General features: G+C 41.6%; 1 protein-coding gene across 3 annotated transcripts in view; it reads right to left on the bottom strand.

Annotated features, from left to right (window-relative positions):
* The window catches only part of unc5db (unc-5 netrin receptor Db), a 328306-nt gene that overhangs the window by 196754 nt on the left and 106694 nt on the right, over nucleotides 1-24858 (bottom strand). The window lies entirely within an intron of this gene.

Here is a 24858-nt window from a genome sequence, read left to right as displayed (position 1 = left end):
AAAAAAAAAAATTGAAAACAGCCTTTGTGTTGCCGCCAATGTGCCACCACCTCCAACCACAACTCGCAGCAGGTTAACCCCCTTCTATTTTTTTTCATTTTGGCGAGAGCTTGGCCCAGTTGTCGTGGCAGCTGATCAATCGAGAGCGCAGTTTTTTGTTTTTTTTTGGAAACGACACCCGGAGACCGGGAGAGCACGACTTTATAGAGTGTTTTTTTAAAAGTCTGAAGGCAGGTCTGGGCCTCACACGCTGCGTCCTGTGCTCGCCTCCTCTGGGGCAGAAAGCACAGATCGCTCCGTGGGCCGGGACAATAAGGAACAGGATGTTTGTGATCCTGCCATCCCCGGGATCCTTCTCAGAATTACACCTCAGTCCCATCATGGGAGCTCCAGCTAAGCTATTCAGTGCCGTGAAAAGCCCATGAAAGCTATTATACCCCACCATCAAATCCAATTTTGTCCCCTGAAATCGAATCGGCCGCCTCGCCACCTCTCTCAATCAATGTTGTCCTTGTTAAATGGGTAAATGAATGGATGCAGGTGTAAAGAGAGGCCACACATAAAACAAACAGGGGAGGTGACTGAATGGGAATAATGCGCTGACATTGCCCGCTGTAGGACAGCCAGACGTTTTTATCGCATGGCCACCACATGCACTTCCCTCCAGCTGTCGATACCGCTGTAGCACCCTGCTTTCTTTGTGTTCAATAGTTGGTGGAAAAAATGGAAAAAGCAGGGAGCTAACGGCTCCTACAAGTGTTTTCTGATAGAATCCACCATGATAAAACTTCATGATGTTTAAATGTTAAAGCATTCACACTGAAAGACTTGTTTTGTGCTGTAAAAGACAGGAAAACATGAGTGGAAAGCAGCAACATCGAGAAATACCAATATTTTATAAAAATATAGGCCTAATCAGACAGTGTTTGGTTTTATTCTTTCTCCTCCTCTGCCCAATGGTGGAAACTCAACCACTGAGGATCTGGCAATTCATTTGAGTCAAGTATTGGAAATACTTTTTGCTTTAAAGCAGAAGTAAGCGGAATATTTATTTTAATATAAGTCTTAAATAGTTAGTATATCTTCCGACAGCAATCACTTACATAGAGTGTTTGGTCTGAAACACGGGTCTGTCAGTCACTCTGCTCTGCTGTAAGCCGAGGAGAAAACTTTCCTTGTATCCTACAACCTTTTATCCAATGAGGAGAGAGAACGGCATAAAGGGGCGGTCCTCTCTGTGTGTGCAGCCAAGGGATGCGCGTGAATGTGGTGACGTAGGGACGAGGGCGGGGACTGCTAACTCCATCGGCTGACAAGAAGTTAGCCAAAGCGACCGGATCGCTTACTTCTGCTTTAAGGTATTTGCCTGAATGAATCTCTCTGTCACACATACACACTCAGTCTCAGGAAACATCCTGTCCACATACAGACAAAACAGGTTTCAACAGACCACCTCACATGGGGACATTTCAAATATAATCCCTAAAAAACAGTCACTATTCTGTGGTCAACAAGCCCCGCCCACCTGGACCCACCATCCAACCCTGCAGACCATTATTTCTACCTGGAATCTGTTCTATTTATATTAGATCACTCAGAATAAACTCAGCCAATGGCAAGAGCCTCTGTCTTGTGATCGGCACACTGATCTGTTGTTATCATGGTGGTTTTTGGTCCTTAAACCAAGCTTTTTCCATCAGCACTGAACTAATCTGGTGACTGCTGTCGGTACAATGTGCCGTCTGACCTGCCAGCAACAGAAGGAGCAGACATCAGGGGAAGTCCTAAAAGTGCTAAATGCCCAGAAACATCTTTGTTTTTCAAATGTGTCGATTGGGTAATTCTGACCTCCCACTATTTCTTACCATAGAAGAGTATAAAATCAATGCTTTAGGATTTGATTCATTCTAGGTATCATGTTATATGTTATATCTACATTTGTGACCAGCTCAGCCTCATTTACTTTTACATCTAACCTGTTTGGTTGCATTAAAAGACAGTCTGGTGCATCTTCTTGCTTAGTGTGTTTCATTTAGGCTGGTGTCAAAGCTGTAAATTGGATCCTGGTGCAGACTAACATCCAGGCAAAGTCTGGTTGAGTTCATTTGTGGTGTGAAAGCAAAATGAACCAACGCACGGTACAGCATGAGAGAAGAGATGAGATATTACCATAGAGCACATTCACAGGCTAAAATAATTCCATCCACAACATCATTTGTGACCATGATGTGAGCTGCCATGTGAATGTGGGGACTGTCCTGAATCCTCTGTCAGTAGAAAGGTTTGAAATCAGTGCTTATGTCTCTTCATCCATTTATAATACACACTTACAACTAAAGATGTCCACAACTTATGAGCTCTTTCTGACACCAAAGACAGCTGCTCACAGGTTACCGCCACTCAGCTCTGCACAGCTCGTTGCTTCTGTTTTAGAGCCATTCTTGGAAGCATCATTAGATATGGAATCACTGCTTGGTTTGGTAATGTTACAATAAAAGTGCAATGCAACTGAAAAACAAGCTGGCCAGCATGCACAACACAGCTAAGATAATCGACATAAAAACATATAGAGCCCATAGAGAGTCTTTACAACACCGCAGTGGTAAAACAAGCTACAAAAATCTCTTCCGACTCAACTCCTGTTCTCTGAATACAAACTTCTCCCATCAGGGAGAAGATTTGGAATACAAAAATGTATATCAAACAGCTTTAAGTTATCATCCATTCCAACCTCCATTAAAGTGCTGAACAAAGATAAAAATCTATAGTGCAATAGAGATTTGTGCAATCCTTCCTTTTTTAAAACTAAAAAACGAATATGTTCAATCTTTTAAGCCCAGCTTGTTGTATGTCTCTGATGTCAGTGTGGATACTGTCTATGTGATGTTTCTGTCACCTAGTAAATAACTGGATATAAATAACTTAAGAGTTCTCAACTACTACAGTTCCCGACCAGACGCACCAGTCCGGGCCGGGTTCGGGCTAAAAATATACACAAGTGACTCAAGTCAGGTCGTTTTTTTTTTGTTTTTTTTTAAATATCTTCTCACTAGTTTTTTTGTTTTTTGGCCGGGTTCGGGTCAGCTTCTATGCTTCACTTTGTGCCATCTCTGCTGTTCTGATGCATGTGTAGCATGGAGATGTTGTTACCCTAGATTATGACTATCAGTTTTTATTTTGTTAGGATCCAATAACTTTTATTTTGAAAGGCGGTAAAGTTCACTTCAGAAAGTGTGGGTAACTATCATATCTTTATATTTATTTTATTGGAACAATTGTGGTGTTAAAAATGTAAAAGTAATGCTGCTTTGCTAGCGATGGCTACTGTGTTCACATACTGAAAATAGTATATCTGGTGGTCAAACAGGTGCAGTAATCCTTAAAAAAAAATAAAAATAAATGTGCCTCAATCCACGTGGTCGTCCTGTCCTACCTTAACCAAGACACAACGCAGGATAGACTCCGCTACACATGCACACATGCATTGCCCAGTTTCAGTCAGATCAAGGCGTTTACATGCCGTATTAGTCGTTCTAATATGTTTACATGCAGTTTAGTTTTCCAGTTATAGTCAGATTAAGGCCATAATTCATTTTCTTCAACTGTCATGTAAACATACTGTCTGAGGTGTTTCACGATGAACCCCAGAACCAGAACATCTCGGTTCATTTGTACAAAACCAGTCTAAAAATTGAAATGGGAACTGTTCTGAGTGACAAATGCCAATGTTTCAGTGACCTTACAGGAGTATGGTGCTGTTGTCAGTGGATGATGTAACACCTACTGCTCTACATAGTTGTACATGAGCCTGTCAAAATAAATACACCATCAAAACCTGCACCAGGGAGATTTTTTTGTCTTTGCAAAATTGCAGCAAAGATAAGCTCAACGATACACGCACATAAAACATATGCAAATCTATATCTCCAGCCTGAGGAAGGAGCCCCATGCAGGAGATGACCTGTTGTAACCTTTGTCTTTGTTCTTCATTCAGCTTCATGTTCTGTTCTTTGATTTGCACTATAACGTTTCAAGTCATTTACATTTAACATGGGTTAAAATATTCTGGTAAAATCCTCTGTCACGTGGCCTCGGATCATGTCATGATAATGTATAAACAATCATGGCATGAAGAAAGATTGGTTTTGCGATGTCAAAGCAGGTACACGATGTGGAATCGTGTGTGACAAGTGTGGCAAATAGGAAAAAAACACTGAACATACAGGTTTCCCATTGTAATGAAAAACATGAAACAGCAGCAATGTTTCCATAACCGCCGACTGACAGCTTGAAAATGGCTCTAAAGCAGATGCAGATTAGATTATTTCTAGCTGCTGTATGCTGCAGGATAAGAAGGACCAGACTGGATGATGGGTTCGGGGGCCAGTACATGAAATCAATTCATTACTTCTATCAGTGCAGAGGAAGCTCGGCCCAGCGCGCGCATCTGATGCGAAAAATTTGACTCCTGTCAGATTTTTAATTTCTTTCTTCCTCCCACGTTGTGTTTAATACACTTACAGCCAATTATGCATTCATGTCATACGTGACATTTAAAAAAACCCAACAACAAAGAGGAAAGGAGATGCTGCCATGAAATCGATGCGGTGATGAATTCCTAATGTTTGAACATCTCAGGCTGCGTTACAGTTTGAGACGGGCTTGTGCTCTCAGAGAAGCAGCAGTCTTTTTTTATCCATATGTATCACCACATGTGGCTGTAAGTCATTACGTGAGCTACCACAAGCTGTTCTCCACACGCACACACGCTGAGGTTCGTCTGCAACTCGGCTCCTTTGATGTAAAAAAAAAGAAAAAAGAAAGAAAATTATACTCCTCTGCATCAAATATATTTTCATACCCTTTTCATTTTGTTTTTTTGTTACATGTAACACCTTTGCTATGACACCTTGCAGGAAATTATCATTCTCATCTTTCAGCAAACTATTGGATTTTTAAAGGGATGTAAGTATTGTCTCTAACCCGAAGCGACCTGAGCCTCGTCTACATATGGAGAGCTATTTTCACAAAGGACACCGCTGGCACCTGTCTGCACATTGTGCCGTGTCTCCAGCAAACTTTGGAGGCGTTTTCTCCTGAGAGAGCGGCTCCCGTCTTGCCGAGCGAACATTAATAAGAAAACCACACAGCTCTTACCTGAGCCGCTTGTATTCATCTTTCTTCAGCTGCTATTAAGATCTGTATGTTTCAATAATGACACATCTAAAAGCAGATTTTCATTTTTTTTGCTATAGAAGGTCAACAGCTCCTAGGCTAGTTAAAGCAGAAGTAAGCAATATTTTTGTGTTAATATAAGTCTTAAATAGTTATATCTTCCGACAGCAATCACTTACATAGAGTGTTTGGACCAAAACACGGGTCTGTCAGTCACTCTGCTCTGCTCTGAGCCGAGGAGAAAACTTTTCTCGTATCCTACAAGTTTTATCCAATGAGGAGAGAGAACGGCATAAAGGGCTGTGTGTGCAGCCAAGGGATGCGCCTGAATGTGGTGACGTAGGGACGAGGACCAATAGATCCATGACGAGGGCGGGGGCCGCTAACTCCGTCGGCTGACAAGAAGTTATGGTGCGTTCAAGGCAACCTGTTTTTCCGACCTGTGAAGTCGTACCAGTTCGATCTGGTACGAGTTCACGGGTCGGAAGTTACGAGTGGCCGTTATAGTGACTTTCACAGGTAAAACAGGTCGTAAAAACACGAGTCGTAAGTCGTGACTTGAAGCTGTAATTTACGGTTTCAAAAGCCTGCCTGGAACGCAGCATTAGCCAAAACGACCGGATCGCTTACTTCTGCTTTAAAAGGGGTGTATATATCCATACACTGAAATATTGCGATATTTTGTTTTGCAATACTGTATGCATATTCAAAAGCACTGTATTGATTTACGTGCAAACACTCACAGTGGTGGTTTATTCTTGTGTTGCATTCCGAACTCTGACTGCTGGTTGGCAGGAGTCTTTCAGTGGCTCCTCTGATTACTGTTGGGCACGTTACTTTGAAAAAGTAATTATTTATAGTTACTTTTTAAAAAGAAAATGCTCAAATATGTGTGGCGGCCTGGGAATACACCATCAGAAGTCGCTGACGTTCTATTGTGGCAAATCGCCAAAATAGGTGGGAGAGTATTTCCACAATTTTGATATTTTGGTGGTACTTTGAACTCCCTACTACATCGTGGTGGATAAATATTTTAAGAAAACAAAATGAAAAGTACTTATTTTTATGTTTTTGTGGGGAATAGCATACAAAGCGTTTCATTTTCAGCTGAGCCACAGCACAGCTGAGCTGCAGCAGCAGCGCTAGAGAGAGGTCCATTGTTATCGTAGAAGTACCATTCAAGCACCCTCGGAAAGCAGAGAATCCCGTGATTCAGATGCTTTTTACAGCTCGTCTCTATCATAAACGGTTCGGAAGTTATAATATTTTGTTAATGTTTTGTAAAACATGTAGCTACAAGCTTCGATGCTACATTCGGTTTAGCGTCGATGCTACGCTCGGTTTAGCGCTTAGCGTCTGTTCCCGTAGGCTACCACATGATTACACCCACCCTACGGTCCCCTGCTTGTCATTGAGGTACCATTCAAGGACCGTCTGAAAGCAGAGAATCCCGCGATTCAGATGCAGTTTAACTCAAACGGTTCATTAGTTATTTAATGTTTCGTAAAACACTTGTCTTTAGAGGGTTAAAGCAGAGACGTTCTAGTACTGGCTTCAGGCACCGGTCTTTGCTCCAATAAAAAACAACCGCTGCATCTAACAGGGTCTTATTTCTGTCATGTTTGCAGTGTCCACAATTTAAAACTTTAGATAAATCATAGAAAAATAACACAAAAAAGAATGCGGTCTGAAAACATTATGGCTCCCCTGTCTCACCTGAGACTGCCACTCGCTCCCATTTATGTCCTATTTCCTGGGAGGAGGAGCTCATCAGCTTACTTATCACATAACAATTACCAGAATAATACATCAATAGAGCCATTACAATCATGCAGTAATTTGTACCGCAATATCTTGTACCGCTGCCCCTGTATCGTGATATGTATCATATCACTAGATTTTTGCCAATACACACCCCTAGTAAGTCAGGACGGATATTAACAGCGAGGCAATTTCAACAAAACAAAACAAAACAATATTGAATCTACTTTTAAACAACCCTCTGTGCTGGAGGGAGGGGGATTACAGCGGCAGCCAAGAAAAGAACACTCACACAATGGCCCTGTTGTTTTTACATTAGCATCCGACTGTATGTAATAAATTACACTGAAGAATTACAGACTCCTCAGTGAATTACCAGCTTGGATGAATCAAACATGCATGGCAGTCCAGTTAAGAACACAGCAAGGTTATTAGCCCCTCTGGTTTCCTTCAGCTCTGGATGACTCAATAAAAGAGAAACCACATTAAATACAATAAATGCATCAGACTTTACTGTATGTAGCAATGTATGTACCTGACCAAATATGCACAGCAAGCGAGGTGCTGAAATTCAAAAGCTTTCCTGTTTTCATAGACAAATATGTTGAGGATGTTTTGGTTTTATTTAAAGGAATAGTTCACCAAAAAATGAAATTCTGTCATTATTGACTCACCCTCATGCTGATGAATACTCCGGAGTAGTTTTTTATTCCTCAAAGTGCATCTGGTGACCCGGGAGGTGGGTTCCTAGTCCTACGAAATCCTTATATGAGAGTGAATAGCACCCAACACAAAATGTCCATACAACTATACAAAAACCTTGTAATATTCCTCCACACTGCTCGTCCACTGCAATCCAAGTGTCCTGAAGGAATGGAGTTTACGCGAAACAACATACAGCCTAAACAGTCCTGGGGCGCTTAACTCTCATATAAAGTTTTCGTTGGACTATACATAACCCCCCTCCCGGGTCTCCAGATGCACTTTGAGGAATAAAAAACTACTCTGGAGTATTCATCAGCATGAGGGTGAGTCAATAATGACTGGATTTCATTTTTTGGTGAACTATTCCTTTAACTATCCTGTTCTGTGTGTCATCACCAGCATTAAGCATGTTTGAAGCATGTTTCAAACCAGCTTTCCTATCAGTATTTACTCAGAACAATAACCAGTAGCTGTTTTGATTATGAATCAATCAAACAAGTAATGTTTTCTCATGATCAGTGAAATGTTTTTTGTTTCTTTTCATGGTTTGTTCTCATCACCAGTAAAAACCCCAAAAAGATGTAGAGAAAAAAAACATTTATAGACACATCCACCCACTGACAGAAACATCCTTAATCGCATCATTTTCAGCTGTAGATACATTAATTTCTATCACAACTATTATTATTATTCTTTTATCATTTGCATGCAAAACTTCAGACCTCACAGTATTATAGTGTGTTCAGAAAACAGGCACCACCAACCACTCTAATGGACTATTATACTTTATTGCATGTGTTATTTATTTATTTTTTCCCTTTGGCTTGTTAATTATTGATAATGAATGTGTGACACAGAAGCATGAATGCCTGTGCTGACAACTACGACACACTGAGACAGCTTTTATAGCTTTTCAGAAATTTGCATGGACGGCTGCTAATACGGCGGAAATGGTTCAACCAGACAGAAACGGTGCTTCAACATCATTTAAAGCACTAACACATTCAGCGGTGAGGGCATGTAATCCTCCTCCATCCGGCACCTTTCTCGCCACAAAGCGTCCCTACTCTAATCAGCTAATTGCCGCTATGATGAATAAAAATAGTCTGACACAGCCGAGCCCATACAAGCCTCTCCGTTCACTTTTTTTTTTTTTCCCCCGCTGCACAACAACTAATGATGCGCCATGTCCTTTTCTCTTAATGTTTAAACATTCAGCACATTCAAAGGCAGCAGATAATTGGAACAAGGTGACAATCCATGCTCCATAAACCAGGAGCTGTAGCGCTGGCTGTGACGGATGCTCATAAATATCAGCCTTAATGAAGGAAATGACTGCGGCACCAATAAGTCACTTATTTCCTCATTACGCTGGTTAATTTTAACACTCCCTCTAAAATGTTCCGTCACCCTATCTGCTGCCAGTCACGGGTTTCCACCTGACTTAACATGAGGCTCAGCGCAGTGGACCTGCTGCTGATAAATGCCCTGGGTATCAATCTGCATAGAGGGACAAAGACAACATGGTGGCGGCACTGTCGGCTCAGGCTGTCTGACAAAAGCCCGGGAGCCAGGGGATCATGTAGAACAGAAAACAGATTCAAATCAACAGTCTCTTTAGAGACACGCCAGGGCAATGAGCACTACGAGGCCTATTTGGATACGCAAGGAAGGACCGACACGGTTCAGATTTTAATGATGGAGAGCACAGTCACGGAGCTTTAGAAAGACTAACTTTTGGACTTTTGGAATATTGACAGCTAACCTATTCCTCTGGAAACAAGCTGTGCTGGTCAGCTCGGGAGGATGAATGTCTGTTACAATGCATGACACAATAGATAGGAAAAAAAACAAAAAACATTGACAAATATTTGAAGTTTTTCCTGAGGTCGTGGGAGCATGAATATTCTCAGCCAGTCTCCATGCAAACTTGACTTTTAAAGCCTTTTTGCAAACAAAACTCGCACAGTCTTCAAATCACAGCTTACAAACATGTTGTTATTTTTGCCACATGCAGCTCTTATTCTGAAGTAGTGATACGCAGCACAAACCTACACAGCTGATCTCAGGCAAGGTCTTCCACTGAAGTCATTTCATCTGCGCCTGTGGTGAGTCACTGCTATACTGTATGTAGCAGTGGTTCCCAACCTGTTTGTCTTGTGTACCCTGTTAGCCTGTTTGTCATGAGTACAACCCACACTCATACGCAGTGTTGGGCACGCTACTTTGAAAAAGTAATTAGTTATAGTCAGTGGTGTAGTGGTCCCTGGAGAAGTGGGTATACTCTAAATTTTCATCGTTATTTAACCTCACCTGTGAATTTCCAGCCTCTCCTCCATCTCCTTCTCTACCTCATCCAGCTTCTCCTTCTCTACCTCTTCCTGCCTCTCCTCCTTCATCTGTTCTAGCCTCTCCTCCTCTACCTCCTATGGTCTCTCCTTCTCCATCTACTCCAGCCTCTCTACTGTCTGTCACCTGACAAAAATATGTTGATGCATGACATATGAACAGCTACATTAGGGATACAATAGAGCTTGGTGGTAGGCCTACAGTTATTGCCTGAGGAAAAAAGGATTTTACTTTCACACACTTATGTGTCATTTATTCCCCCAAAATGTATAAAATTAGCCTACACGAGCATCTGGAATCTGAGGTTTTTTTCTAGGCCTTTTCCTGACCAATGTTATTTATTTTTGTTTTTTAAACAGTTGCTCCCTTTCACACAAAGGATAGGCCTACATGGAAATAAGCTAGTAGTAAAAATAACTTTTTTTTAAAAAAGTGTTTGCCATTAAATATTGGCTTTTATTCATTATCTGTATTGTTGAGGCTCTACAGTTAGATACCATTTAAGTAACTTACACTTTCACTGATAGAAGTGTTTTATGTCCATTTTCCTTTTCTTTGACATCCTTATTACCAAGCACAGACCCACAGGCAGAGCACACACACACACGCACGCACACACGCACACACACACGCACGCATGCAAACAAACAGACAGACAGACAGACAGACAGACAGACAGACAGAAACACATGTAAATGACACCACTGATGTTAAAATCCGTCTAGCTAACGTGACCCAGGCAGAACAAAAGCCGAACATGTTGACAACTTACATTCGCGGTTGCAGATTCAAGCACCGTGACCTCCTGTCCCGTCCGACCAACGAGCAGGTAACTTTTACAAGCAGACGGAGTGACAGCGGGGACAGCCAATCACATGTACGTTAGCGAGAAACGGCAGAGCCAATCGGAGATCGGTATTCAGGTTAGAGGCGGGACTTCTAGCAGAGACCGACTGTTAACCCTTTGTGCGCATCAGGGGGGATTTAGAAGTGGGTATACGCAATCCTGACTGAAAAATAAGTAGGTATAGAGAGCCTAAGCGGAAGCAGGAAGTAACGGTCACCATGGGACCTCAACTCTGAAAAACTCGCCATTCAAATGAACGGGACGGAAAATTTTATTTCGTGATCCGTTTGAATTGTGCCATGAGAAAAAAATATGTCCTCTACCTGTTTAAAACATCACGTTTCATCCCGAGAAATCAGCCGTTTGTTGTAAAGCTATTGTAGAATAAAATTCAGAAGAATCTGTAAGCAGAAAGACTACAAGTCGCGTAGGTGACATCACACACCAATTGCCGCCCTTTCCCGTGTCAGTTGGTGACGTATTTTTTGTGGGACACAGATTTGTAGTCCGTAGAGCGTCTTCACACAAAATACATTCTTCTGTTGCCGTTTTATTATAAACGGCTGATTTCTCGGCATGAAACGTGATGTTTTAAACAGGTAGAGGACATATTTTTTTCTCATGGCGCAATTCAATCGGATCACGAAATAAAATTTTCAGTCTCATTCATTTGAATGGCGAGTTTTTCAGAGTTGAGGTCCCATGGCGCCGTTACTTCCTGCTTCCGCTTAGGCTCTCTATAGACACAGTCGGCAAGCAAGGAAACGTCACTTCCGGTTAGGGCCGTGGGGGAAAACAAACCGTGTCCCCCATACACACTCATGCAAAAACGCGGCATTTTAAACCTTTGTCAAAGGCTTTTTCGCCGTCCTGTCTTAGTTTTAATCACATGTATATGCTGACAGAGAGCTATATTTTTAGAAACTCATCACGATCTGGGTCGATTGTTGTCCGTACATTTAAAAATATTAGGTATTTCACAGTCAGTCATATTTGTCTTCCCCCACGGCTCTGACGCTCTCTAAGTCGCCGCCGGCCGGCTCTAGACACTCGTAGACACTGCCTGAGTTATTGTGTATTATTTTGCACCGCAAATAAATTCAAAAACCACAACCTGAACTTTTATATCGGAACTTCGCTCATCTTCTCCAAACGTGTAACGTTCTGACCGGAAGTGAAGGTTGCCGACCCTGCTGACTCGGTGTAGGCTATGGCTGTGAAAACTTTATATTTTAAGATGTACGGACAGCAATCGACCCAGATCGTGATGAGTTTTCTAATATATAGCTCTTTGTCAGCATATACATGTGATTAAAACTAAGACAGGACGGCGAACAAGCGTTTGACAAAGGTTTAAAATGCCGCCTTTTTGCATGAGTGTGTATGGGGAAAACGGTTTGTTTTCCCCCACGGCCCTAACCGGAAGTGACGTTTCCTTGCTTGCCGACTGTGTCTATACGCCGTATACCGGCGTACCCCCTCGACTACACCACTGGTTATAGTTACTAGTTACTGGTTAAGTTAAGTTTATTGTTGTGATTGGGGCGGTGTTTAGCTCAGTTGGTAGAGCACCCGCCTCATGTGTTGAGGCTATAGTCCTCGCTGCAGGCGGCCCCGGTTCGAGTCCCGCGTCGGACGGCCCTATCCTGCATGTCCTTCCCCCCATCTCTGCCTCCCATTTCCTGTCACACTCTCAACTGTCCTATCGAATAAAGGCATGAAAAGCCAAAAAATATACTTTAAAAAAAAAAAAAAAGTTTATTGTTGTGATTGCATAAAAAACATATACAACAAAATTTCATTTGGCAGTCTCCTATAGCAGCAAAGAGCTAAAAATCAATAAGTAAATAAATAATTAAGTGTTTGCACACATAAAGTGCCAGTGTCAAATAAATACATCAACATATTAAAAACATAAGTTACATCACATTAGGAGCTGGGCAAGAGATCCACAGACCTTGGATAAAAACTGTTCTTTAACCTCTGGGTTTTAGCCCGAAAGGTTCTCAGCCTAGTTGAGGAGTGCCGGGCCGCTGCCTCAGTACGCGCCGCCATTTACTAGTTACCAGTGTTGGGGAAGTTACTTTTAAAAAGTAGTGTTTGCTTGTTACTTCTTAAAAAAGTAATCCCCCTCATCGATGTAAACAAAGTTGAAGCTAACTAACTGAGCTACAGGCCGTGGCTAACAGCTAACATTCATATCAAAACGTCAAAACGAAGGTACCACCAACCGGTCATGGTCATATAAAACATAACTGTACCTAAAAGGTAAAATGTATTTAAATAATATTTCTCCTTCATTTTTGTTGTTTTGAAGTCAAATTAAACATGAAAATGAACAATGAAATGAACTTTAAAGAAAAAAAAAGAAATCAACCTGCCTTTGTTCTATTGAACTCTTATAACATCCATAACATACAGTATAATGTTCAGCTGCCTGAATCCTGAGTCTGGAGCAACAGCAACTCAACAATGTTTGGTCTTTCCTTGGCAGTGTGTCTTCACTGAGTCGTGCCACTAGTTATTGTCTCCTAGAGGGACCTGTAACCTGTAGTTGTGGCACACACATTTTATTTAGTAATGGGCTCATGAAATGACTGGGAACATTTATCATCTTAGAAATAAATAATAAATGTTTCCACGTATCTCCTGCAATGTGCTCGTACCCCTGGTTGGGAATCACTGTACAAAAGGGAAAAGCAAGACGTCTGTGTGTCCACCACCTCCCACCTCCCCCACCCACAGCTTCATGTTGTCTCATTAAGACACCGCTCCAAGACGCTCCGACTACAAAGTCATGTAGATCTTTGGCAGTACAATCAAACAGATCTGAAAAGTGGTGGAGCAGCTGTGACGGTTCCCTCAGACGTCGAGACAAGACTTCCTGTCAGTTTTCTGTGTAGAGCCACCTGAGCGCTCAAGTACCAATGAACCAACTCTGAAACACCGGTTGACTAACTGGAGGAATCTTCCACATTTCATCGACATGTCTCGACAGAAGACCTTCATCTGCGCGATTCATCTTCACTGATCAAAGTCGGCCCGATGAAAGTCCTTCTTCCAGTTTGTCAACTAGTGTTGCCGAGCTGCATTTTCACAAAGTTGACAGTTTGCCGTGAAGGCGCTAAAGGCCTGATCACTGTCTGGAATATGAAATCTGTTCTGATGGGAAAGGTCAGGAGGAAATCTAAAACGATTGGGATTTATCCCTCGAGAAGAATTTTGAAAAATGTGAATGGAAATCTAGCCACATGTTTTTTTGCCTGCTGGTGGCACTGGGTCAGGTAACTATACTTCAGGGGGGATTTGAAAATTATTTAAAGGCAAAGCACCAAAACCTGCAACATTTTGCCAAACCAGTTAACCAGCATTACTGGCCAAAAAACAAAAACAAAAAAAACAAAAAAAATTAAAGTAACATTTTGTCTTGGTTATCTTTGCATCTCTTTGCATCATATCGACAACCAATGGGAGATAAATGTGGGAGTGCCGGAGTAATTAATTAATTCATATAATATACTGGTTGGCCAGTAACTAAGTCAGTGGTTCCCAACCTTTTTTGGCTCGTGACCCCATTTTGACATTACAAATTTCTGGCGACCTCGTCAATCAAGATGTGCCAGCTCAGATATTTGTATATGCTGCATTTTATTTGAACTCAATTTATATTCTAGAAAATTAAAGTATAGAATACAGTTGTCTAAGATTGTGTGTGGTGTTTTTAATCATAATTTCAAAAAGAATAATAATTAGTTAAAAAAAGAATTTAATTTTTGTAATCAACAGACATTTCAGGCGACCTCATTTAAATTCCAGGCGACCCCACGTGGGGTCCCGACCCCAAGGTTGAAAAACACTGAACTAAGTTATTCCTCTCAGTCTTTATTCCACACTGGAATATATAAACAGTGATGGCCCCTTGACATTTTGTTGAGCACCATCAGATTTTGATTTGTTCCGTAGTAAAATGCCACACGTTCTCCACATGATAAACTATATCTGACTTTTCCTGGTGCCCTGTGGTTGGGTCAAACTCAAAGGTTCAGGAAACCTTTGCGGGTGTTAATCAGCATAAGATTACAATAGTGAACTTTTTCATTATATTCTCATTTTTGATTTGTTTGTTCATTAAATGTAAGACATAATCATTGCAATTAAAATAAATAAAGACATGAAATATTTCAATGTGTGTGTGTGTCATCTGTATAATGAGTTTCACGACTGTAAATAAAAAAAATAAATTAACTGAAATAAATTAACATTTCCATGATATTCTAATCCATTTACATGCACCTGTATTCCATTCAATTACATGTCAGCACAGTTACACCAGGGTAAAGGGGAATGAGAGTGTTTCAAAAACCTAAAGCAAGCTTTTCAGATAGCGATACAGAAAGCTTGGAGTTGGAAAGAGCTCTAAACTGGATCTGGTTCTATAGCCTTGCTTCTTTCAGGAGGTGGATGATGTCAAATAAATTCCCTAAAGTATTTATTACCCACATTCTTCACGACTAGACTGACAACTGACTACACCGGTGCTTTGCAAATCCTGCTCAAATGGACAGAGGGAGAATAGCGGGGGTTTCTTGAAAGATCAGGGTGACAGCACTTTACGCTCTTCCACAGCGAGCCTCCTGACCAGTGGCGTCCCTAGGCTAAAACATTCGGGGCTAAAGCCCCGGATGTTTTTTAATTAGCCCCGAATATTAATTTTCAATTTTTTTTTTTTTTTTTTTTTTTTTTTAAGATCACATCCTCAAACTACGGTTATCTTATGTTGATGCTTCGATAAAACAGTGTTTTTGGACAGGTTTGAGTAACAATTAATTATATTTTTTAAAAAGCCACTACTTTGGCTTTGGCACACAAGTGGTTAACACCTCCAGGTCGCACTTGACGTCATTCACCCTAAACAGCGGCGCATTTAACTTGACAACAAATACCTGACAGCAGGCAGGTTTGACAAGCTGCAGCTGTCTTTTGGTAGCTAGTAGCAGCTATGTATCAAGATGCCACAAAAAAGATTTCCATGTTTTCCCCCAAAGGTGGTCAGCAATCAAAAAGGTAATGGGAATAGAAATTATGTAAAAATGTATAATTTCGAAAAGAGTGTTGCAGCTGGAACTACAAGAGGGTAGTAGCCTAGCTAACGTTAGCTAGCTAGCAGCTAGTTGATATTGCTCTGGTTGATATTACATGAGAAAAAAAGCAATCTGTAATTATTTCCATCTGTAAATGCAATTGTAGGGTGTGAGAATTGTGTACCTAGAAATAACTAAGTTTGGGCTTCTTCTAGAGGGGAAAGTTGCTGAAGTTAATGTGCTATAACATCGAACCATCTTGTTTATTTTCTTTTTCATGCATGATAGCAGCTAGTTAGCAGACAGGGATCCCGCACAGCCTGCCTCTTTTACTGTAGCTGCTAATGTGTTAAATGGAAACACAATGTGTTGTTACGTAGCTAGCTAATGTCAGTACATAGAACTAAATTCAAAATGGGTCATTCATTTGATGATCTGTGGATTGCATCGTTTTCACCTTTTTCACCAATGATGGAGAATGTCTCTATGCCTAAAAATTTCGGCGCGCGCTCTGCGCGCGCATATATTGCATGTGTCACTCTTCCGGGCTAAGCCCCGGATGTGTCAAAATCCTAGAGACGCCCCTGCTCCTGACTGAGTTGGACATTACTATTTCACACAGCTGCTCCACAGCCAAAGTCCTTTAAAACCGTACATTCTTCCTCTCACATCCGCAAGATCACTAGGGACTTCTCATGGATTTTTTTTTTACATCGAGCTGAGATAGGTGGAGGGGCAAGGATGAGGAGCGTCAGCAGTGTGAGTATCGGCTTTACATGGAGAGCACCCTCTCAGCTTTTCAGCAGGAGTCCTCCTCATTTGAAAGGCGGAGAGTCAGGAGATGTCAGACTAATCCTTGACACTAAAGGAAAAAGAGTGGCTGAACAAAAAAATGCAGCAAAAGGCTCTGCACATGGCAGCGCTTGGAGAGACCGCTGAGTGAACTCCACGATATACTGTAGGTGCTGGAGACACAGAGAGGACAGAATACACTCTCAGAAACACACACACACACACACACATTTGTGATTCTTGAGGGCTGAATTCGCCGACATTCACTCTCAACGCTAACCTCGGCATGAACTCCAACAGAGAGCTCATTCAAACCCCAGAGGACCTGTGTTCTTAGCTGTGTACACTTTACTTATTAGTGCAAATAGAAAATCTATTTGAAGATATATTTACAACTTTGTGAGCATCTCCTGGGTTTAGTTTGTTCTGGTACAATAAAACAGTCAACAGACCTGCTTGAGATACGGAGGGTACAGCAATCTATCAAAGTGGACCAAGTTGCAATATTAGTTAATTTAATGCACAACTACATTTGACATTTGAGACATGAGTTTGCTAACATACTGAAAACCTTTCAAGAGGACCAAATACCCAGGATCTCTTTCATAACAGCCATTTTCATTTTGTTTACTGAGTTTCTGTGGGCCCACTCCATTAGTCTTGGTCAATTATTCATCTTAGATATTATACTAAAAGTTCTAGTTTCTCAGATGTTTCTCAGATGAGGACTGCAGCTGCCTTTCACTTGTAAGATGTATGAGTACCATGTGCTCGCTATGTGTGGTTTTAGATGCAGCTGTGTCAGCACTTGTGCCCAAGACAAGTTTCCTGTCAAGGACTAATAAAGTATATCTTATCTTATCTTAAGATGGTAGAATGAAAGTCTACTGCACAGGCAGGAAATGAACAGCCCTCTCTTGTACTGTACTTCATAGACCAACAAATGTGTAATGGAGGAAATACGATAAAATGACAATAATTGCTAGTTACATAAATGTCTGTTTCCACAATTTAAAGTTTTCAAAACTCTGTTCTAAACATTGAGATGCAGCAATGATGTGACTCATTTTTACTGTCAGTTTAGATGTTGTAGGGAAAACTAATGAACTGGCAATCAGAAAGATAAGGTAACACATCCAAGTCACCAATGAATATACTGTGTGACCACATATTGTAATCATATAACAGTTTTCTCAACAACTTTTACTTAAAGGAGACATATTCTGCCCCTTTTCCACAAATTCAAATAGTGTGTGAGACATGCTTTGGTCAAAATTCCCCTAGGATCAAACATCACAGCTCTTTTCATCCTCTCAAAACAGCTCTGTTCAGAACGGCTGCTTTCAGTGCCTGTCCCTTTAAATGCAAATGAGCCACTGTTTGCCCCGCCCCACCCCTTCTACCAGTCCCAGGTAGTGGTGGGGTTATGCAAATTCAAATCCTAGTTACATCACTGGAAGACAACTGAGGGAACAGCTTGTAAAACCACATGGATTTCAACCTGGAGAGTCTGCACATTACAGATGTGTTCGTCAATTGTCACATTTTGGGGGCCGGAAGGCAAGACAAACACCCAAATAGCTATGTTAAAGAGCCTTCAAAAAGTTATACTTCCATAATATGTCCCTTTTAAAAAAAATCAGTAGCTAACTATCAACAGTGGCTCCTGACAGCCACTGTGTCTCAATTCAAATACCTCATAACACTTACTATTTTAATCAATTTGCGCACTACATAAGGATGACAGTGTACTCATGGAAGTATTCAAATTGAGACACCACTTGGGTCTGAGGTTCAAACATGTGGCTGACTCTCTCTGAAGTTTCCTCCTCTAACCATGTTGAAGCTCTCTGCTCTTTCACTTGTCACTGAAACCTTGTCAGCAAAGAGAGCAAAACTTCACATTAGCACAGTGTCAGCTAGTCACAAGCTACCAAACAACATAAACAACAACGCTCACCAATGTGAAGTCATCTACCTGCTGATTCTGACACAGTTACCTCCTCACTCTTCAACAAACTCCTGAGTCTGTGTGTGACTGAGGCTCAGACATGTGGCTGAGTCTCCATCTTGTTTCCTCTGCTAGCTTGATGCTCTGTGATGCTTCACCTGTCCACCAGGTGTAAGCAGTGGAGGTGGGCGGGGCCTAAGGCCTGGCCCAGAATTCCTGAGTGGGGAAGTGTTCCAGCTCCAGTTTCCTCTGTCTTTTTTGTTTGTTTGTTTGTTTGTTTTTGTAATTAAAATCTTATTAAAGAAAATATGACTCATAGTAGAGGTTTTTAAATAGTTTCAAATAAGTCTTTTATATTATACAGGAGGAACTTTGGGAGATGTTTATGACATTAATCTGTTGTTATTTGGAAATTAACAATTTGAAATGAAACAGACTGGAAAATGAACATATTGTTATTAACATAATAATTGTAATAATAACAATTAGGCTATGTCTTTAATGTCACACATGATTGCCCCATTTCTATTTGTTTTTTAATTGATTTATGTCACATAAAGCCTCTGTACATCACCTGACAACAACAGTAGTAGTAGAACAGCCACTAAACATGCAGCCCAAAAGAAAAAAAAGGAGTTAAAATTAAAATTGAATAATATTGAGGAAAGTCTTGCAGAAGCATCATAGCAGAGATTATTATGAAGCTGCATCTGTGACAAGGAGCAGTTTTTTGAGAGAGAACACGGGAGGCGTGAGGAACAACACAACAAATTCTAGTTGACAACAGAGAAAACTGGTAAATCATTGTGACATCTGTTGCTTAAAACACCAAAAAACTAATTAATATAATTACAGAGGGTCTGTTGTTTGTTTTGGGGACCAACTTATAAATTATGAGCAAACATGATCTGCATGTTGGTGCATGTTTGTGTAACATGGATCCTAACCTGTTGGAGCCATGGGAAATAAGATTTTTTGAGGTCCCTGTTGACTAGGGGTGTGCATTGGCACTGCCCTCACGATTCGATTCGATTACGATTACGATTCAGCAGGTAACGATTCGATTCGATTCGATTCTCCGATGCATTGCGATGCATTGCAATGCATCAAAATTCTACTGCACACAACATGGCAAATTTTTCATCAGTCATGAAATATTGAACAACAGATTTTATCGGCTGCTATGTATTATCACTCTCCTGTATCTTTGACATAAATGTCATAAAATAAAATCAAATTGAATGGTACAGGGTATTGGATACCTGAAAAAGAAAACATAAATCACTTCTAGGGCTGCCCCCAAAAATTAGCTAAAAATTTCATTGGTCGATTGGTCGCAGGAAAAAACAAACAAACCTTTGGAGCCGTGTCTTGTCAATATTAACTCAAAATCAATATGACTTAACTATATGACAGACTACGGGGCTTTTATTTTGAAGGGCCAGATACAGGAAGTCGTGACACTTTCTGTTGTTGTTGTTGTTGTTTTTACACGGCACGGCAGGTCTCTCTCTCTCTGCATCAGAGACCCCCCAGCCTGAGCTCAGTCACTCACCCTCCTCTACTGTGTTTATTGGTGATAACGGGCGTACTGCCTGTAGTAACAGTAAAACCCGACCGGCTTGTTGAGTCTCGGACCCAACACGGCAACACTGTTACTGCTGGTGCTGCCGCTTAGCATGTAGCTACAGGCTGCGCACGTCACGCGCATGTCGTTGCTCCGGAAACGCCCCCGGAGGTAATTGAAACTTCACAACTTTATTTGAGGCCAGAAAATAAACTGTGACATAATCGATTATGGCACGTTGCCGCATCGATGCTGAATCGTGCATGTCCCGCATTGCAATGCATCGCCGAATCGATTATTGTTGACACCCCTACTGTTGACCATACACAATGCAACTGTTGCCCTGTGGTAATTTTATTAAACACTTACAATATCTCAGGTCTATGAAGTAAAGTTTAATAAATGGTTCGGCAATAGCATTCAGTAACAACTCAGGACCCACAGTAGTGAACTTCTATCAGTATTGGTGCAAATTCCCCTACACATTTACAATAAATTACTTTTCTAAATTACACATACAGTAGTGAACTTAATAGTTTTGATGGACAGCAGCAACTGTTGAGACGGGCTGTGACATGACTTCAGGTAGCAGTAAGGATGCTACAAACCCCATCTTTGATTAAGTACTCCCTCAGGAAGACACTGTAGCGCTGCAATAACCAAAGACATACAGTATACAGCAAATCCATTATACTAAATGCAGCATGCAAAGTTGTGTTAATGTTTTGTATTGATTGTTTGTGAAATATAATAATGTATATTATCGAGCCTGGTGGGCCATAGGCAAATTTACACAACCATGAACGATCATCATCAATATCATTGCTATTATTATTTAACATGTCCTGTCACACCGCCAATATGACCTTAGCCATAAAGTCCTATTAGAAAAGAAAAAGCTATCCGATACCAGTGATGATACAAGCATGCACAAGCCCAAAACTCACTCACACCAAAAGCTGAAAGTCTGAAAGACTGAGTTTGCATGTGGATGATGGTCAAAAGGCTAAGGTTTATAAAATACCTGTGCATATAGTCCTAAGCCTTTAAGCTATAGTGCGTAACTTCTATCGCCTCCTAGAGGATTTCTGCGTTATTACAACAATATGGCCAGCACCTCAATATGGCGTATGGCCCGGTGTAACCCGCCCCTCCTCTCCCCACCGCTACCGTTTGTCACTCTCTTTCTTGACCAACAGACCTTCTGCCAAACGGGAAGGCTTTTTCCTTTCAGTAGGATCCACTTCTGAACCTCTTGGTGGCTTCTTTGGGTTCTCCGCCATGTTGCTTCTAGCAGCGCTCTCCTCCCCTCTCCCTTCTCGTTGTCAGGTAAAACCGAGTAGAACGCGTTATGCTGCGTTCCAGGCAGGCTTTTGAACCCATAAGTTACGACTTCAAGTCACGACTTTGTAGCGTTCCAGGCAACCTGTAACTTGTGTTTTTCCAACCTGTTACCCGTGAAAGTGCACTATAACAGCTGTCAAACTCGTAACTTCCGACCCGGAAGGAAGGAGGAGTTACAGGTTGCCTGGAACGCACCATTATTTCCTGTGTGCCAGCGCGGGAATGTCGCCAAAGACACCAAATACAAAAAGAACAAATACTGAAAAATACCGCGAGGTGTTAGAGGAGCCGAACGGCTTAATCAGCGTTGTATCATCTCCTCTTGTAGTGGCTTGGGTGAAACGGATATTTACAAACACGTAGAAGTTATGCACTATAGCTTTAAAGCAGAAGTAAGCGGAATGTTAATAAGTCTTAAATAGTTATATCTTCCAACAGCAATCACTTATATAGAGTGTTTGGTCCAAAACACGGGTCTGTCAGTCACTCTGCTCTGCTGTAAGCCGAGGAGAAAACTTTCCTTGTATCCTACAACCTTTATCCAATGAGGAGAGAGAACGGCATAAAGGGGCAGTCCTCTCTGTGTGTGCAGCCAAGGGATGCGCGTGAATGTGGTGACGTAGGGACGAAGGGCGGGAACTGCTAACTCCATCGGCTGACACGAACTTAGCCAAAACGACCGCATTGCATACTTCTGCTTTAACTAAGGATGTGTCCTCAACAGAAAACACAGACACACACATACACACACACACACACACACAGTTGTGTCTCCTAAGTAACTGAGAAGAAAATAACTTTTAGAGCAGCAAGAGATTTTCAATGTTTTTCATTTGCTAGGTGGTCTGTCACACACACACACACGGGCCCGAGGGGAATTAGACCCTTTGTGGGTGATGACTCAATGCGTGCAGCCTCACTGCATGAAAGAGGAGCCGGCCACATTGTTTACAGATACACATTTTGCAGCATGACATTGTCAAGCAGTTTTCCCACTCCACCACCCCCCCCCCCCCCACACACACACACACACCACCACCACCACCACCACCTCCACGCTGTCTGTACGCCTCTCAGTAAAGCCTCTTACATGGCCTGTAATCAATTTTAAAAGGTTGAACGGTATGAAAAGCAATTACACGGCACATGTGTCCACTGTCAGGCGGCTGGTGAGGCTGCAGTTTGAGAGGTGGGCTCCCCAGTGATTAGAGAGCATAGATCTGGAGCTGTGTCTGATATAGGTTGTTTCTGTTAGATCCTCCTGTTACACCAGAGGCCCCCGCAAGCCGTACAGGCCTGATTGACTGAGACAGCCTCTGACAGTTATTGACAGGCCGCTCCACTTCCCAGAAAGGGCAATAGGGAGAAGGGGAGGGAGGGGAGGGGGGGGGCAATGCTGGGGAGAGAATCTCCATGTTCGAGGCTGCTCGCACATCCTGTTTCCTTTTAGCCTCCAAATGGGAGGTTTTTGCTTGATATAGTTTAAGGGCGTCTCTTATGGACGGGTTTGGTCGATATTGACTGTTCGCTACAGTTCAAATATCTGCCACTCATCATGTCCTCCACAGAGATTCTGCTTCGATGACATTACAGAAGAGCAACAATAATGCATGCTTTTTTTCTTTCCACAGGGTTTTTTTTCTCTCTTTCTTTCTAGTCACCAGTTTACTTTTTCAAATAATTAAACGCCCGTGTAGCTGCTGAAGAAAGCCTCTTTCCTCTGGAAAATCCTCTGTGAAAGTGATAAGTTTTATATTTACAAAAGCTAGTCTGGAATAAATAACTTCCAGAACCCAACTGCTTCACTGCTTTTATGATAATAGTTTGTTTGGAAACATGCTGCACAAAGTTCAAAGCTTAAGTAGTGGCTGGATATTACCAAATAGAATGCTAGGGGAAATTTAGGACAAACGAAACCTGGCTTTTAGAAATGTACGTATAAATTTGAGCCAACAATGACCTTGGTAATTTACTTAATGGAATAGAATAGGAAACACTTGGGGGTTGTCTACATTTTGCAATGGCAGGGATTTGTCTTTGTATTAAAAACATATAACATCCAACCAAGCCATACCATAAAGACACAATACACCATGAGACAATAAAAGCAATGTTAAAAGAAAAAGAGCACCAGGTGAGGGCTGAGAGACTGGTACTGATGTAGAGGATGGTTGTTATCATCTAGAATTGTGTTGCTGAGGCGTGGGACTGCTTCTATTGATGCTTTTAAAAGCAGACTAAAGACACACCTTTATAATCTGGCTTTTAATTGATTTCCTTTTAATCCTTCTTATGAACTCCTTTTAACTAGTTATTTATGGTGTTTAATTTTAGGTCGCTTTTAGGAACTTTAAAGGGACATTGTGTAACTTCTCCTGTTATCTGTTCATGAAAATCGATTATTTTGTTCAAAAGTCTGTTTTTCATTAATCAGTAATCCCCCCATCAACAAACTGAAGTGTTCCTTTCAGCTCTGAATTAGCCGTTCATATCATTCATATCTCCATGGAGCGGGTAAGCTCGGTGCTGCTGCCATGTGGTGTCGCCATGTTTTTACGTTCAGTGGCAGCGTGACGGTAGGAAACCACGGAAACTCAGCGGAGACACTGGAGCTGTCGGCTCAGGTGGAGGTGGCGTCTGTGAAAAGTCACCACGGTAACGCAGTGAGGAGGAATGGAGCGTTACACTGATGCTGCATTCACCTGCAGTCGGGCAGATGGCCATCGGTAACAAACCAGATGTCATTTTAGTCACAGAAGTCCAGAGAAAGCCGGTAAAACATGGGTCAGGTAAACAATCGCCATGACAACATATTGTCACGTACTTGTTTTGCCTCGTGCTGACGGACCACTTGTTTACATAGAGGCTTGTTTATGCCGTTATGTGCAGCAGCTGTCGTCCGTCTGCCCAATTTCACGTGAATGCAGCATGAAAAATACGATTGAGTTGCTTGCGATATACAACCGCAACGCTAGATGGGATTAATTCCTACACAATGTACCTTTAAGTGTTGATTCCAACTCTAACTACTTTCAGTGTTGATTTTTATCCTGCTTTTCCCGATTTCGTCATGGGGGGCCCTGCATAACTTTTCTCACCTGGATCCTCAGTGCCTAGCCATATCAAAACGAGGGTAGGTTTGCGGCTGTGTGTGAATGCATTTCTGTGTATAAACACACTGTGTGTGTGGGAGGGGTCAGGATATTTTAAATTGTAAAGCACTTTGTGTTGCATTTTATAAGTATGAAAGGTGCTATATAAATAAATCAAGTTTGAGTTTGAGTTT

The sequence above is a fragment of the Trachurus japonicus genome, chromosome 9 (assembly GCF_045865225.1).
Source record: "Trachurus japonicus isolate A0001 chromosome 9, Traja_1.0".
Classification (NCBI taxonomy): domain Eukaryota; kingdom Metazoa; phylum Chordata; class Actinopteri; order Carangiformes; family Carangidae; genus Trachurus; species Trachurus japonicus.
This window is presented reverse-complemented; position numbering and strand designations above follow the sequence as displayed.